Source organism: Phyllostomus hastatus, unplaced genomic scaffold (genome assembly GCF_019186645.2).
Source record: "Phyllostomus hastatus isolate PE091 unplaced genomic scaffold, TTU_PhHast_1.1 phas_scaffold_28, whole genome shotgun sequence".
In the NCBI taxonomy this organism is placed as follows: Eukaryota; Metazoa; Chordata; class Mammalia; order Chiroptera; family Phyllostomidae; genus Phyllostomus; species Phyllostomus hastatus.
The window spans coordinates 19573412-19586353 of record NW_025334022.1 but is presented as its reverse complement, the minus strand read 5'-3'; positions in this window follow the sequence as shown (position 1 = coordinate 19586353).

The window sequence follows — 12942 nt, the reverse complement described above, 5'->3', positions numbered from 1 at the left end:
TTGTGAGATCCTGAGACCTCTGATGCTTTAACTGAGATGAGAAATATGACCCAGTTAGGGTCATATCAAGATTTCCTGAGTCATGAAATCTGTGAAATAATACTATATGTTGTTTTTAAGCCATTAAATGTGTGGTAATTTGTTAAGCAGTTATAGAAATCTACTACAGTCATTTAATTCTCACTTCTAAGGAGTTCTCATTCTTCCAATTAATGAAATCTCATTTCTAAGAAAATTTTTCTTAAATAACAGGTACATAGGTAGAAAATTTCCCAAAGTTCCAAATGGCCAATACCTAAGACAATCACAAAGTACATTTACTCATACATGAGAATTAGATAGGATTTTTCTATGGGGTTTATGGATTATGTTTATTTTAAAGTCACATTTCATACATCAGGTAGTGAATACTAGAGGTTTGGGAGCATGTGAAACAGATAAGAGTGTTAATACAGGAATTCTCAAAATGGGTCCCTGAATTATCTGCATGTGTATCATTTGGGTGCTTATTAAAAATAGAAGCCCCAGGTCCCTTCTCAGACCTACTCAATGTGAAATTCTGGGGTCTCACAAATCTACATTTTTAATAAGTTCCCCAGAGGATTATTTCTGCACATAAAATTTTAAAACAAATGAGTTAGTACTGATTTGCAACCCTGGCTGTCCATTAGATATCCCTACAGAATTTTTAAAAAATACCAATCCTTCATCTCAACTCAATTAACAGGAGATTCTCTTGTATTGGGACCATAGGCATAGGCATAAAATCTCCCCATGTGCTTCTTTGAGGAGCCATGGAGAATGACTGCTTCAATAGGGAGTGTCGGAGCCCATTAATCAGGATGAAGTTAGGCAATGGTTACATAAATATCAGGAAGGTAGAGCTCTCCTTCATCTAAGAGTTTATGCTGAAGAGAAAAAGAAAGACTAAAATCTCAAGATACCAACTAATGTAGAGATGGTAGCCTCAGGAAAGTAGAAGAGAAAACATGTTTTCATTACTGCTTAATTCAGCCCTGGCTGGTGTGGCTCACTGGATTGAGTGCCAGCCTGTGAACTGAAAGGTCACTGGTTCAATTCCCAGTCAGGGCACATGCCTGGGTTGCAGGCCAGGTCCCCAGCTGGGGGCATGCAAGAGGCAACCGATCTCTGTATCTCTTTCACATTGTTGTTTCTCTCCCTCTCTTTATCCCTCCTTCCCCCTGTCTCTAAAAATAAATAAAATGTTTAAGTAAATTCCTTTGATTCTAACTTTATTGCTCCTTTTTCAGATTTTCCTCCTTATGTCTCTCTTGTAAGTAGGAAAATTTACTTAACTTTTTATTGTAGTACAGTCTTCTGCGCCTGACCTAGTGTGTTTGCTCTATAGCAATGTTCTAATTCCACATCTGACATTACTACTTGCTTCAGGTCAAACAGCTTTCCTCACCTGGTCTGGATGCAATGTTTTTTGCCCCTCCCTGGAAATAAATCCCTGGTAATTATGAGTGGAGGAGAAGGGGGTGATAGTTTAACCAAGATCTAAGATTTTTGAAGTGTAAATGTCTATCACAAAAATTCTCCATGGATAAACAGGGAACTAATCATGAGGAATATATATTCTAACTTCCTTCTTATGTTGAATGAATATCTTGCCATACTTCAAATCACTGCTGTTTCTTGTTTACCTTATCAGTATATACTGGGTGAAACTAGTTTTAGTTCATGCAGAACTGTTCTGTTTCCTTCCTTCCTTCCTTCCTTCCTTCCTTCCTTCCTTCCTTCCTTCCTTCCTTCCTTCCTTCCTTCCTTCCTTTATTTTCTTTTTTTATTTATTTAACAGTTTATTTTTTATTATATTTTTTCCATTAACATTTATTCTTTTGATACCCTCTTACACTTCCATGCACACCTTCCTCCTCTGCAATCACCACACCAAGGTTAGGCACAGTTCTTAAATATAATACCAAAAGTATGAGCCATTAAAAAAACTGAGAAATTGGACTTCATCAAATTAAACCTGTTTGTTTTATAGGAAAACAAAATTGTTAAGAGAATATGAAGACAAGCTACACATCGGCAGAAAAAATTATAAATCACATATTAAATACAGAACTTATATCCAAAATATATTTTAAAAAGATGCTATATTTCTTAAACTCATTTGTAATCCTAAGTTGTCTATATGCAGTGCTTTGATGCCTTTTATGGGCAAACTTTAAAATGTTTGTACACAAACATTTTGCATGCCTGCATTTGCATTCTTGCATGCCTAATATTCTTTTTTTTTTCTTCTGAAAACCATTTGTGTAAACATGATGTGATGGTATAGAAATAAAGCTCTATGCCCTACTTCAGCTACATTCCCTTAGGTGGCTTAACATTATTTTTTGGTTTTCTTGCATACTGAAACTAGTGTACCGAAGAAGCAAATCTTTTGAAGTTAGTCAATATTTACCTGACTTGCATGCTTTAGGATAGATTTGAGGGTCCTCCTGTATTCTGATGGGGGTAGGACCTACATCTAAGTTCTTATTTTTGTATATATTTTATTGATTATGCTATTACAGTTGTCCCCTTCCCCCCTTCACTCCCCTCCACCCTGCACACCCTTTCCCACCTGCATTCCCCCCTTTAGTTCATGTCCATGTGTTATAAGTTCTTTAGCTTCTACATTTCCCACACTATTCTTACCCTCCCCCTGTCTATTTTCTACCTACCATTTATGCTACTTATTTTCTGTACCTTTTCCCCCTCTCTCCTCCCACTCCCCTGTTGCTAACCCTCCATGTGATCTCTATTTCTGTGGTTCTGTTCTTGTTCTAGTTGATTGCTTAACTTGTTTTTGTTTTTGTTTTAGGTGTGGTTGTTAATAATTGTGAGTTTGCTGTCATTTTACTATACATGTTTTTTATCTTACTTTCCTTAGATAAGTCCCTTTAACATTTCATATAATAGGGTCTTGATGATGATGAACTCCTTTAACTTGACCTTACCTGAGAAGCACTTTATCTGCCCTTTCATTCTAAAGGAAGGCTTTGCTGGATAGAGCAATCTTGGATGTAGGTCATTGCCTTTCATGACTTGGAATATTTCTTTCCAGCTCCTTCTTGCCTGCAAAGTCTCTTTTGAGAAATCAGCTGACAGTCTGATGGGAACTCCTTTATAGGTAACTGTGTCCTTATCTCTTGCTGCTTCTAGTATTCTCTCCTTCATTTTTATCTTGGGTAATGTAATTATGATGTGCCTTGGTGTGTTCCTCCTTGGGTCCAACTTCTTTGGGACTCTCTGAGGTTCCTGGACTTCCTGGATGTCTATTTCCTTTGCCAGAATGGGGAAGTTCTCCTTTATTATTTGTTCAAATAACTTTTCCACTTGTTGCTCTTCTTCTTCCCCTTCTGGTAGCCCTATAATTTGGATGTTGGAATGTTTAAAGATGTTCTGGAGGTTCCTAAGCCTTTCCGCATTGTTTTGAATTCTTGTTTCTTCATTCTTTTCTGTTTGATTGTTTCTTTCTTCCTTTTGGTCCACTCCACTGATTTGAGTCCCAGTTTCCTTCCCATCACTATTGATTCCCTGTACATTTTTCTTTATTTCACTTAGTATAGCCTTCATTTTTTTCATCTAATTTGTGATGAAATTCAACCAATTCTGTGAGCATCCTGATCACCAGTGCTTTGAACTGTGCATTTGTTAGGTTGGCTATGTCTTCATCACTTAGTTGTATTTGTTCTGGAGCTTTAATCTGTTCTTTCATTTGAGCCATTTTTTTGGGTCTTGATGAGCCTGTTATGTAGTGAGGGGCAGAGCCTTAGGTGTTCACCAGGGTGGGGCAATCCAGTCGCTCAGTTGTGATGTTGTATGTGGGGGAGGGGTCCTAGAGGGAAGGAATAATGGCGCTTGCTCCACTCTCTGTCAGATTTCAGTCCCTTCTGCTGCTTCCCCCATGCAAACTGGGGCCTTCTGGTGCTGATTCCCATGTGGGTGGGGTTGTGTACATTCTATGACCCTGTGGGTCTCTCCAACAAAGTCTCCTGTGAGGCTGGGAGTCTCTCCTGACACCTCAACCCCCCACAGGCATTTTCAACTGGTGTTTTGAGGCTTTATTTCCCCATGTTGGGGCCCTGGGTTGTGCGGTCTATCTCCTCAGTTTTGCCTGGTTTATCTGCAAGGGAGTGTGGGACCACTGCCTTGCGCGCCACACCCCTCCACAATCTGTTGCCTTGCTGGGTTCACCCACTGCCACCCCAAGCCCGAGGTCCTCAAGCCACTGCTTTTTTTGCCGTGACCCCTCTCTTCCAGGTTGCCTGACTCCTTCCCTCCTACCAATAGACACGCTGGATGAATGTTGCGTGTGGGTCACCAGCCAGCAGTGACCATGGAACGCTGTGGATGGCTCGACGATAAACACACGAGAAAAAACATGCACAGAGACAAACTAGTTTCTGTGGAGAAGTAGGGACGAAATGGCCACCCCTTCTAGTGAGGAGCGCGCCGATTTACAGTCCATACCTGCTTTTATTGGGCTCATGCTACATAATAACTCAGGTAAAGTACAATACTCATTAGGGGAAGTAAGGAACTATAGAAAACAAAGAACTCTGCCCGTCTATTGAGTTGGGGGTCAAAGAGCTGTAAGGCTGAGGAACAAACTAACTTCCTCCTAAGACCCTTCTCATTCAACTGAGAGCATTCTAAACAAAGAAGGTTTCACAGTAATTTACATGTTCTTTCTTAGGCCTGATCACCCCGGGAAATCCGCACTTCCCAGTACCGAGCTGTACTACCCTGTCATTGTTTCAGGCTTAGGTGGAGCAAGGGAACTAAGGCCACTGAGAGATAAGGAGATTTTCTTCCGGACGCTGAGAACTCAGACTTTGTCAAAGCCGAGGAGTGAGGGTCCATCACCCCCCTTTTGCTGCAGCCCCCCCCCCAAGTCCTTCTTTTGGGGGGCCTCCCAAAGTGATCGTGCCTGGCTTGGGTCGTTCCCCCCGTGGGGAATCTTACCCGTCTTTGGCTAACCGACCAAGCTTTTTGGGGTTCAGCAGCAGAAGCAGCATTCCTGCCAGGAAGATAAGCTTTTATCTCCTTGCTGGCTCATGGTTCCAAGAGCGTTCCCTTAGCTTTAGCCAGGCGGGGGTTTCAGCCTCTGATACGAGTCAGGGCGGTTCCCAACAGATGAATGTGTCTATTTTAACTCCTTGATTGTCAGACTTCCATACAGTTCAGTTTTCTGTCAGTACTGGTTGTTTTCTTGTTTCTAAATTTTTGTTGTCATCATTATTTTGGTTGTGTGAGGAGGCACAGTGTGTCTTCCTATGCCTCCATCTTGGCCAGAAGTCCTCTGTTCTAATTGAACACTAATTTTAACATGAGTTAGCCACTTAACTATTATAGCAAAAAAGGTATCTTCAGTTGGGATTTCCCTTTAAGGGGATAAATCTCTACCTTGTCCTCAATAACAGAGATATGAACTGTTATTAAGTGTGTTCAGGAGCTTGGTGCCATCATATGACTAGGGGAAAGCATGAACAAGGGCCCACAATGTCAATAAGCACATATGTTACAAATGGACCTGTGGTGGGGCCAAGATACTGTTACTGAAATAAGCCCCTTTCCCCAGGGATCTTTCTGTCACTGTGGGTTTTTTGCCTACCCCCAGGTGTTAGGAATTATGGCTCTCAATGCTAGAGTTTAGTGAAAAGGAAAGGAAATATTTATTCAAAAATTGTACAGATTTAGAGTAATGGTGGAATGCTACCATAAAAAATCCCAAAGTCCCTTAAAACATGCCCCCAACACACACACACACACACACACACACACACACACACACACACACAGTCTTTCCTTCCACTTTTGTCAAACCAGGCCAGTGAGGGTATCATATCTCAGGAAAAAGAAATAAAAGTCCATAGCTTGGCTAGACTCCCAGCTCCTTCCAGTAATTTGAGCTTGGCTGGCAGGTCTCAGGCAGTTCCCAGAACCATCAGCTGTGTTGCCACTGAATCTCCAGTTCTTTATCCCAAACCACATGGCACCTTCTCATGGCCCACCAGCAAGAGTCCTTTCACCCCCTTTCTTCCCGCATGGTCTCACATTGATTGTCCTTCCATCTAGTCCTGCATCATCTCTCCTGAATTCTTTCAAACTGCTAAAGAGCTCTGCATGGCTGTTAAATCTTGCTTTCCTGCTTTCTGGACTGCATGGTCAAGGGAGCCCCCTTTTCTGCTCTGAAAACCTTATGGTTAAGCCACAGCATGACAGCTGCACCTGGATTTAAATCCTGGCTTGCGTCTTCCTCTGTAACCCCATTTCCGACTCCTCCCATGATTGGCTACACCTGCTAGCACTCCCGCAGTTTCTGCCTTTCTTGGCTGCCATAGTTGGTAAGGGCAGGAATGGCCTCCTGGTGTGGAGTCAAAGCTTTCACCATCTCCAAGCTCTCCTGCAGGTGCTGTAACTAGGGGGAATTGCCTCCTAGTTATATCACAGGTCAAAGTCACTCCCATCTCCCAGAGTAGACTTGTTGATATGCAAAATAACTATTTTTGCATATCAGGTATGAAGTTATCCTGCTGTTATTGATATGCAAAATAACTCTCAATGATCATGCTCCATGGGTCCCATCCCCCAGCCAGGCCTATTATCCTATATTCTAGAATACCGCATGTTCTAGAACCCACTACAGACACCCCATTTGGGGGAGCCTCGCTGTACTCCATTACACATATGCCAAGCATGAACAGTATCACCAGGGGTTAAACAAAATTAACTACAAAAATAAATGATGCCTAGTCAAAGACAAAAAATGGCATTCTTGGTGAGCTGTCCTTATCTGTAATATAGTTGTGCTGCCTGAGTTTGGGTTACCATGAGTGTTTAGGGCATCTTCCCCTTTATTTAGGCAGAGTAAAAGATCAAGCCCAGAATATACAAAGTGGGCAAGTGATCCTGTGTTTCATTTGTCACTCCTGAGATTTTGTGTGTGGAATTTACAACACTAGGGATCAGTGGGGGTGACAGTCATGTATCTGAGAAAATAGAAGATGAACCTGATAATAGGATGATTGTCTTGACAATATTTTGAGCCTTTTCTTGACAATGATTAAGTGATATTTAGACCTCTTATAAGTAGCATATAGCACATTCCTTACCTGCAAAAGAAGTCTATATATTACTTAATCACTATACATTTATAACAAAGAAGTCCTAGTCAAAGACGAAGTAAGAAGAAATTAAGTGTACAGAAATGGGAGCACATTTTGGACAATTTACTTTTATTCCATGGAAAAATAGATAATAAGTAAATTGCTTGCTGCTTCAATATTATAGCTAAAGCAACATGCTTTTTATCTCACATATAGAATACAAACAACCCCTTATTTTTTACTTTTTCATGAGCTATTTATTCTTTAATTCTCTGAAACAAGGGAAGAACAGTTCAATATTTCAGAGAACCTGCTCTCCTGTGTGTGATATTTACCGTCTATAGAACAAAATACATTTGGCAGAATGAATTGGTATCTCATCTTTAAAATTTGCATTGTGACTTATAAAACAAGATCAGTGAAATGTGGTTTACTGCCAGTCTTGAAAGCCATAAAATGCCACTGCAATATGGTATAATAGTAAAGCATCTTGAAACTCAAACCCCTTGTTCTTATTTTAAAAACAAAATTTAGCCAGGCATCAGAGAAAAGTTTTAAAATCTGAAGTCAGTATTCAATTTATATTTCTGCCTTTATTCACAGAAAGACAACTTCATCTTGATAGTGCACACCATAATTTTTCTTTATTTTATTTTATTTATTTTTTTTTGTTGTTGTTGTTGTTCAAGTGCAGCTGTCTCCATTTTCATACTGCCATGGCCCACTGCCGCACCCATACATGCCTCCCATTCTTAATCTATCCCATTAAGCTTTGTCCATGTGTCCTTTATACTTGTTCCTTGATGAACTTTCCCCTATTTTCCCCCTTTATCCCTCTTCCCCGTCCCCACTGGTTACTGTCAGTTTGTTCTTTATTTCAGTGTTTCTGGTTATACCTTGCTTGTTTGTTTGTTTTGTTGATTAGGTTCTACTTATAGGTGAGGTCATATGGTATTTGTCTTTCACCATCTGGCTTACTTCACTTAGAATAATGCTCTCCAGTTCCATCAATGCTGTTGCAAAGGGTAGGAGCTCCTTCTTTCTTTCTGCTGCTTAGTATTCCATACTGTAAATGTACCATAGTTTCTTGATCCACTAATTTATTGGTAGGCATTTAGGTTGCTTCCAGTACTTGTCTATTGTAAATTGTGCTGCTATCAACATTTGGGTGTATAGGTTCTTTTGAACTAGTGTTTCAGGATTCTTAGGGTATAATCCCAGCAGTGGAATTGCCAGGTCAAAAGGCAGTTCTGTTACAGGGTGCAGCCAAGAGGGGGGACCCCAAGTGGGCATTTGAAATGGGGTCCAGAACTTAAGGTGTCCAGGAGATTTTAAGATGCCTCCACCCCACCCCCCCAGGGTGTGGGTTGGGGGAAGGGACAAATGGAGCAAGGCCATTGAGATCTGTTTTGCATAGCAACAGCCTTGCAGCTACCCTCTGGCGTGGTCATTTAACATATCTATAGCCTTTGGCTGGTCGCTTAGATATGTTAAATAGCTGTGATCATCTCTGAGGTGGGGGGGGAATGGAAGTAACTTCCCCACCAACACATGACTGGGGGCAGATCCCCCAAGCTACAGCGCCTGCGTGGGAGCTCGGAGAAGATTGGCTCCAGGACATGGGGCCACGCCTGCCCAGACTCAAGATGGCAGTCCAGTAAAGCTGGAAGGATATGAATTCTGGCAAGTGAAGCCGAGTGTGGGAGGAGTCGGAAATGAGGCTGCAGAGGAAGATTGGCCGTGGGGATTTAAAAAACCGAGACCTGGCGGCCATAGGAAAGAGAACCACGCGGCTTTGACGGAGTGGAGACTCCTGCATCCCAGAGAGAACTGTGCTGCTTTAGGAGACAGAACCATGCGGCTTTGGCAGAGTGGGGACTCTCCCCTTCCCGCAGTCCTGAGAGGGAGAACCACGAGGCCTGGACAGAGTGGGGACCCCCACAGCTTTAGAAGGGGAACCACCACCTGGTTTTAGCAGAGATCCCGGCGACTCAGCCGAGGGTGCCGGGAACCCAGGGAGGTCTCCCAGTCGAGATGGAGGACTAACTAAGAACCAGAGGACTGTCTGAGCCATGGACTTCGTTTTCCTTCCCTGAGATACGGTACTCTGGACTGGGCAAAGGGGGGAAGGAAGGAAGGACTGTGTCTGTTTGTGGGTGTTTTGGGGGACTTTGGGATTTTTGATAAAGACATTAGGTCACTACTTTAAGTTAGTATAGCATTAAATAAACATTTCCTTTCCTTTTCACGAATCTCTGGCATTGAGAGACGTCTTTCCTCAGGCGGCGGACATGACGGACCTGGGGGCCTTTTAAATAATAGTATATCATCCCAGGCCCCCCTTGTTCTGTTCTGTAACAGTTCCATTTTTAGTTTTTTTTGAGGAAATTCCATACTGTTTTCCACAGTGGATGAACCAGTCTGCATTCGCATCAAAAGTGTACTAGGGTTCCCCTTTCTCCACAACCTCGACAGCACTTGTTTGTTGATTTGTTTCTAATGACCATTGTGACTGGTGTGAAGTGGTATCTTATTGCTTTTTAATCTGCATCTTTCTGATGACTAGTGATTCTGAGAAAGTATTCATATGTCTCTGGGCTCTCTGTCCTCCTTGGAGAAGTGTCTGTTTAAGTTACTAAAACATACATATGAGTGAAAATGCTGTTGCATGAAATATCTGAGATTTTACTGCCTATGTTCTCCTATAGGACTTTTATGGTTTCTCAATTGATATTTAAGTCTTTTATCCACCTTAAATTTATTTCTCTGTATGGAATAAGTTGGTGATCAAGTTTCATTTTTTTTTAAGATTTTATTTATTTATTTTTAGAGAGGGAAGGGAGGGAGATAGAGAGAGAGAGAGAAACATCAATGTGCGGTTGCTGGGAGCCGTGGCCTGCAACCCAGGCATGTGCCCTGACTGGGAATTGAACCTGCGATGCTTTGGTTCACAGCCTGCGCTCAATCCACTGAGCTACACCAGCCAGGGCTTAAGTTTCATTTTTTTTAATGTAGCTGATATCCATGGGCAATGAAACTCTACAGAAAAAGTAATGCTGGTAAAAATGAACAACTCAACATTCACTGAAATAATCAATTTGGAGGCAAAGATAAATCCAAGGCAAAAATAAAAAATTCTGAAATGTAAAACATGCCTATGAGTTATGACTAAATGACTTTTCATGGCATAGTGGATTGGCATTGTTAAATGTCCTTAACAAATGAAGGCCAGCCAATTGATTCAATCAACTCTAAAGGAATTTAGTAAATGAGAATATAGAAGATACCAGAGTCATAGTGGTATCTTATTGGGATTTTAATTTGTGTCTCTCTGATGGCTAGTGATGCTGAGCATCCTTTCATATGTCTCTGGGACCTCTGTATGTCCTCCTTGCAGAAGTGTCTGTTCTCATCCTTTGCCTATTTTTTAATTGGTTTATTTGTCTTTCTGGGGTAGAGTTGTGTGAGTTCTTTATATATTTTGGAGATCATATCCTTGTCTGAGGTATCATTGGCAAATATATTTCCCCATATGGTTTGGTACCTTTTTATTTTACTGATGTTTTCTTTAGATGTGCAGAAGCTTTTTATTTTGATGAGGTCCCATTTGTTTATTCTTTCCTTTATGTCCTTTGCTCTAGGGGACATATTGGTAAAAATATTGCTGTGTGGAATATCTGAGATTTTGCTGCCTATGTTCTCCTCTAGGACTTTTATGGGATTGCAACTTAATTCCACTGCTGGGATTACACCCTAAGAATCCTGAAACACCAATTCAAAAGAACTTATGCACCCCAATGTTCATAGCAGCACAATTTACAATAGCCAACTGCTGGAAGCAACCTAAGTGCCCATCAGTAAATGAGTGGATCAAAAAACTATGGTGCATTTACACAATGGAATACTATGCAGCAGAACAAAAGAAGGAGCTCCCAGCCTTTGTGACAGCATGGATGGAACTGGAGAGCATTATGCTAAGTGAAATAAGCCAGGTGATGAAAGACATACCATATTATCTCACCTATAAGTGGAACCTAAACAAAAAAACAAAGAATGAGCAAAATATAATCATAGACATTGAAATAAAGAACACAGTGACAGTAACCAGAAGGGAAGGAGGAGGGGGATAACAAAGGAAAGAAGGGGAAGGTTCATCAAGGAACATGTAGAAAGGACCCACGGACAAAGCCAAAGGAGGGTACGATTGAGGGTGGAAGGTGGGTGTCAGTGTGGCAGAGAAGAGTGGTGGCATGAAATTGGAGACAATTGTGCTTGAAGAACAATTTAAAAAAGAAGAAAATATCCAGTCATAGAATAAATTCCAATTTAATTTTGGACTGTATAAACCATTTCTACAAAAAAACAAAAACAAAAACAAACCCTCTTCCTTTTTTTTTGACTGCTTCTATTAACTTTTATAATTCAAATATGGTGCCATGACTACCTATTAAATTATAGATCTGAGGAGACTGATGTATTGAAACCACTCTATCCTGGAAGATGCATATAAATTTACCATTTGATTACTACATGAAGTCTTTTGGAGAACCGGGTTCTGTTTTAAAGATGGCTAGCCCATTCTTGATTGATGTACACTAAGCCAATTAGTCTTCTCTTGCTTCCTTGATGTCTAAAAATGGTCCTAATATTTTGAAATTATAGTCAAGAAGTTTTCAGGGTACTGTAGCTGCAGTTACTTTACTTAAGCCCACTATAACAGAGTTGCTTAGGGTTCTTTGCTGCCATCTACAGATCACACATATTTTGTCTAATTGAACTGTACCATGATAAGCAAATGATGCTATTATCACTTTGTATTGCATACATACCTCTTCCTTTTAGTGGTTAATAAGATTCTGTAGGAAAAAATAGTACCACTCTTTCCATTACAATTAAAATATACATCTCAAAAAGGGGTCACCCATATCAGATGGTTTGGTTTTGAAGCAGGTTTACATTGTTCTCTGGACTAGTGCAGTGCAGGATAAGGAAACAGAAAGTAGGAACTTTTTAGGTGGTCTTCCACTTCACACCTTCCACTATGCTTCATCTTACCCTCATCTCTTGTGCCTCAAAACCAGTGCCTTCTACTGTTGTCTATCACTCACAGCCATCCATGCATGTTGTGTTATAACCAAAGCTGAAAAAAAAACTCATATCCTAAGAATGTTTATATTTCCTATTCATCTGAAATCATTGAGAGCTCCTTATTTTTTTTTATTAGGGCCTTGCTTCTTAAAATGTTGAGATTTTTCTGGGTGGGCTTATTTTAATAGCAGGAGCTCTGAGAAGCTGAAAACTTTCTCCATCTGATAGCAGAGGAGTAGGAGAAGCATAAGTGAGAGATCAAACCATGAGAAGGATTTGGCCATGGTTGGTTTTGAGATGGAGGAGACTATGGAGAGGCAATGAGGGAAACATTCAGAAACTAAGAGAGGATCACAACTAACAACCAGCAAGAGAACAAGGATCTCAGTCCTACAATTCAAGAAAATGAATGTGACCAACAATCTGAGAGAGCCTGGAGTCAGAAATTTCCCCAGAAACTCCAGATAAGAACACAACCATACAGACACTTGGATTTCAATCTTAGGAGACGCTCAACAAGAAACCTGTTGCACCTTGCTGGACTTCTGGCCTATAGAACTATGAGCTAATATTAAATTTGTGCTTCTTTAAGCCTCTATATTTGTGAGAATAGCAAATATATACAATGGGTAAATCACAAAAATGAATCCCCAGAAGTATGTCACCTGGTTAATGTGTGATCACTCTCAGAAACACAATGCTTAAATGCACTTAAAATTCATAT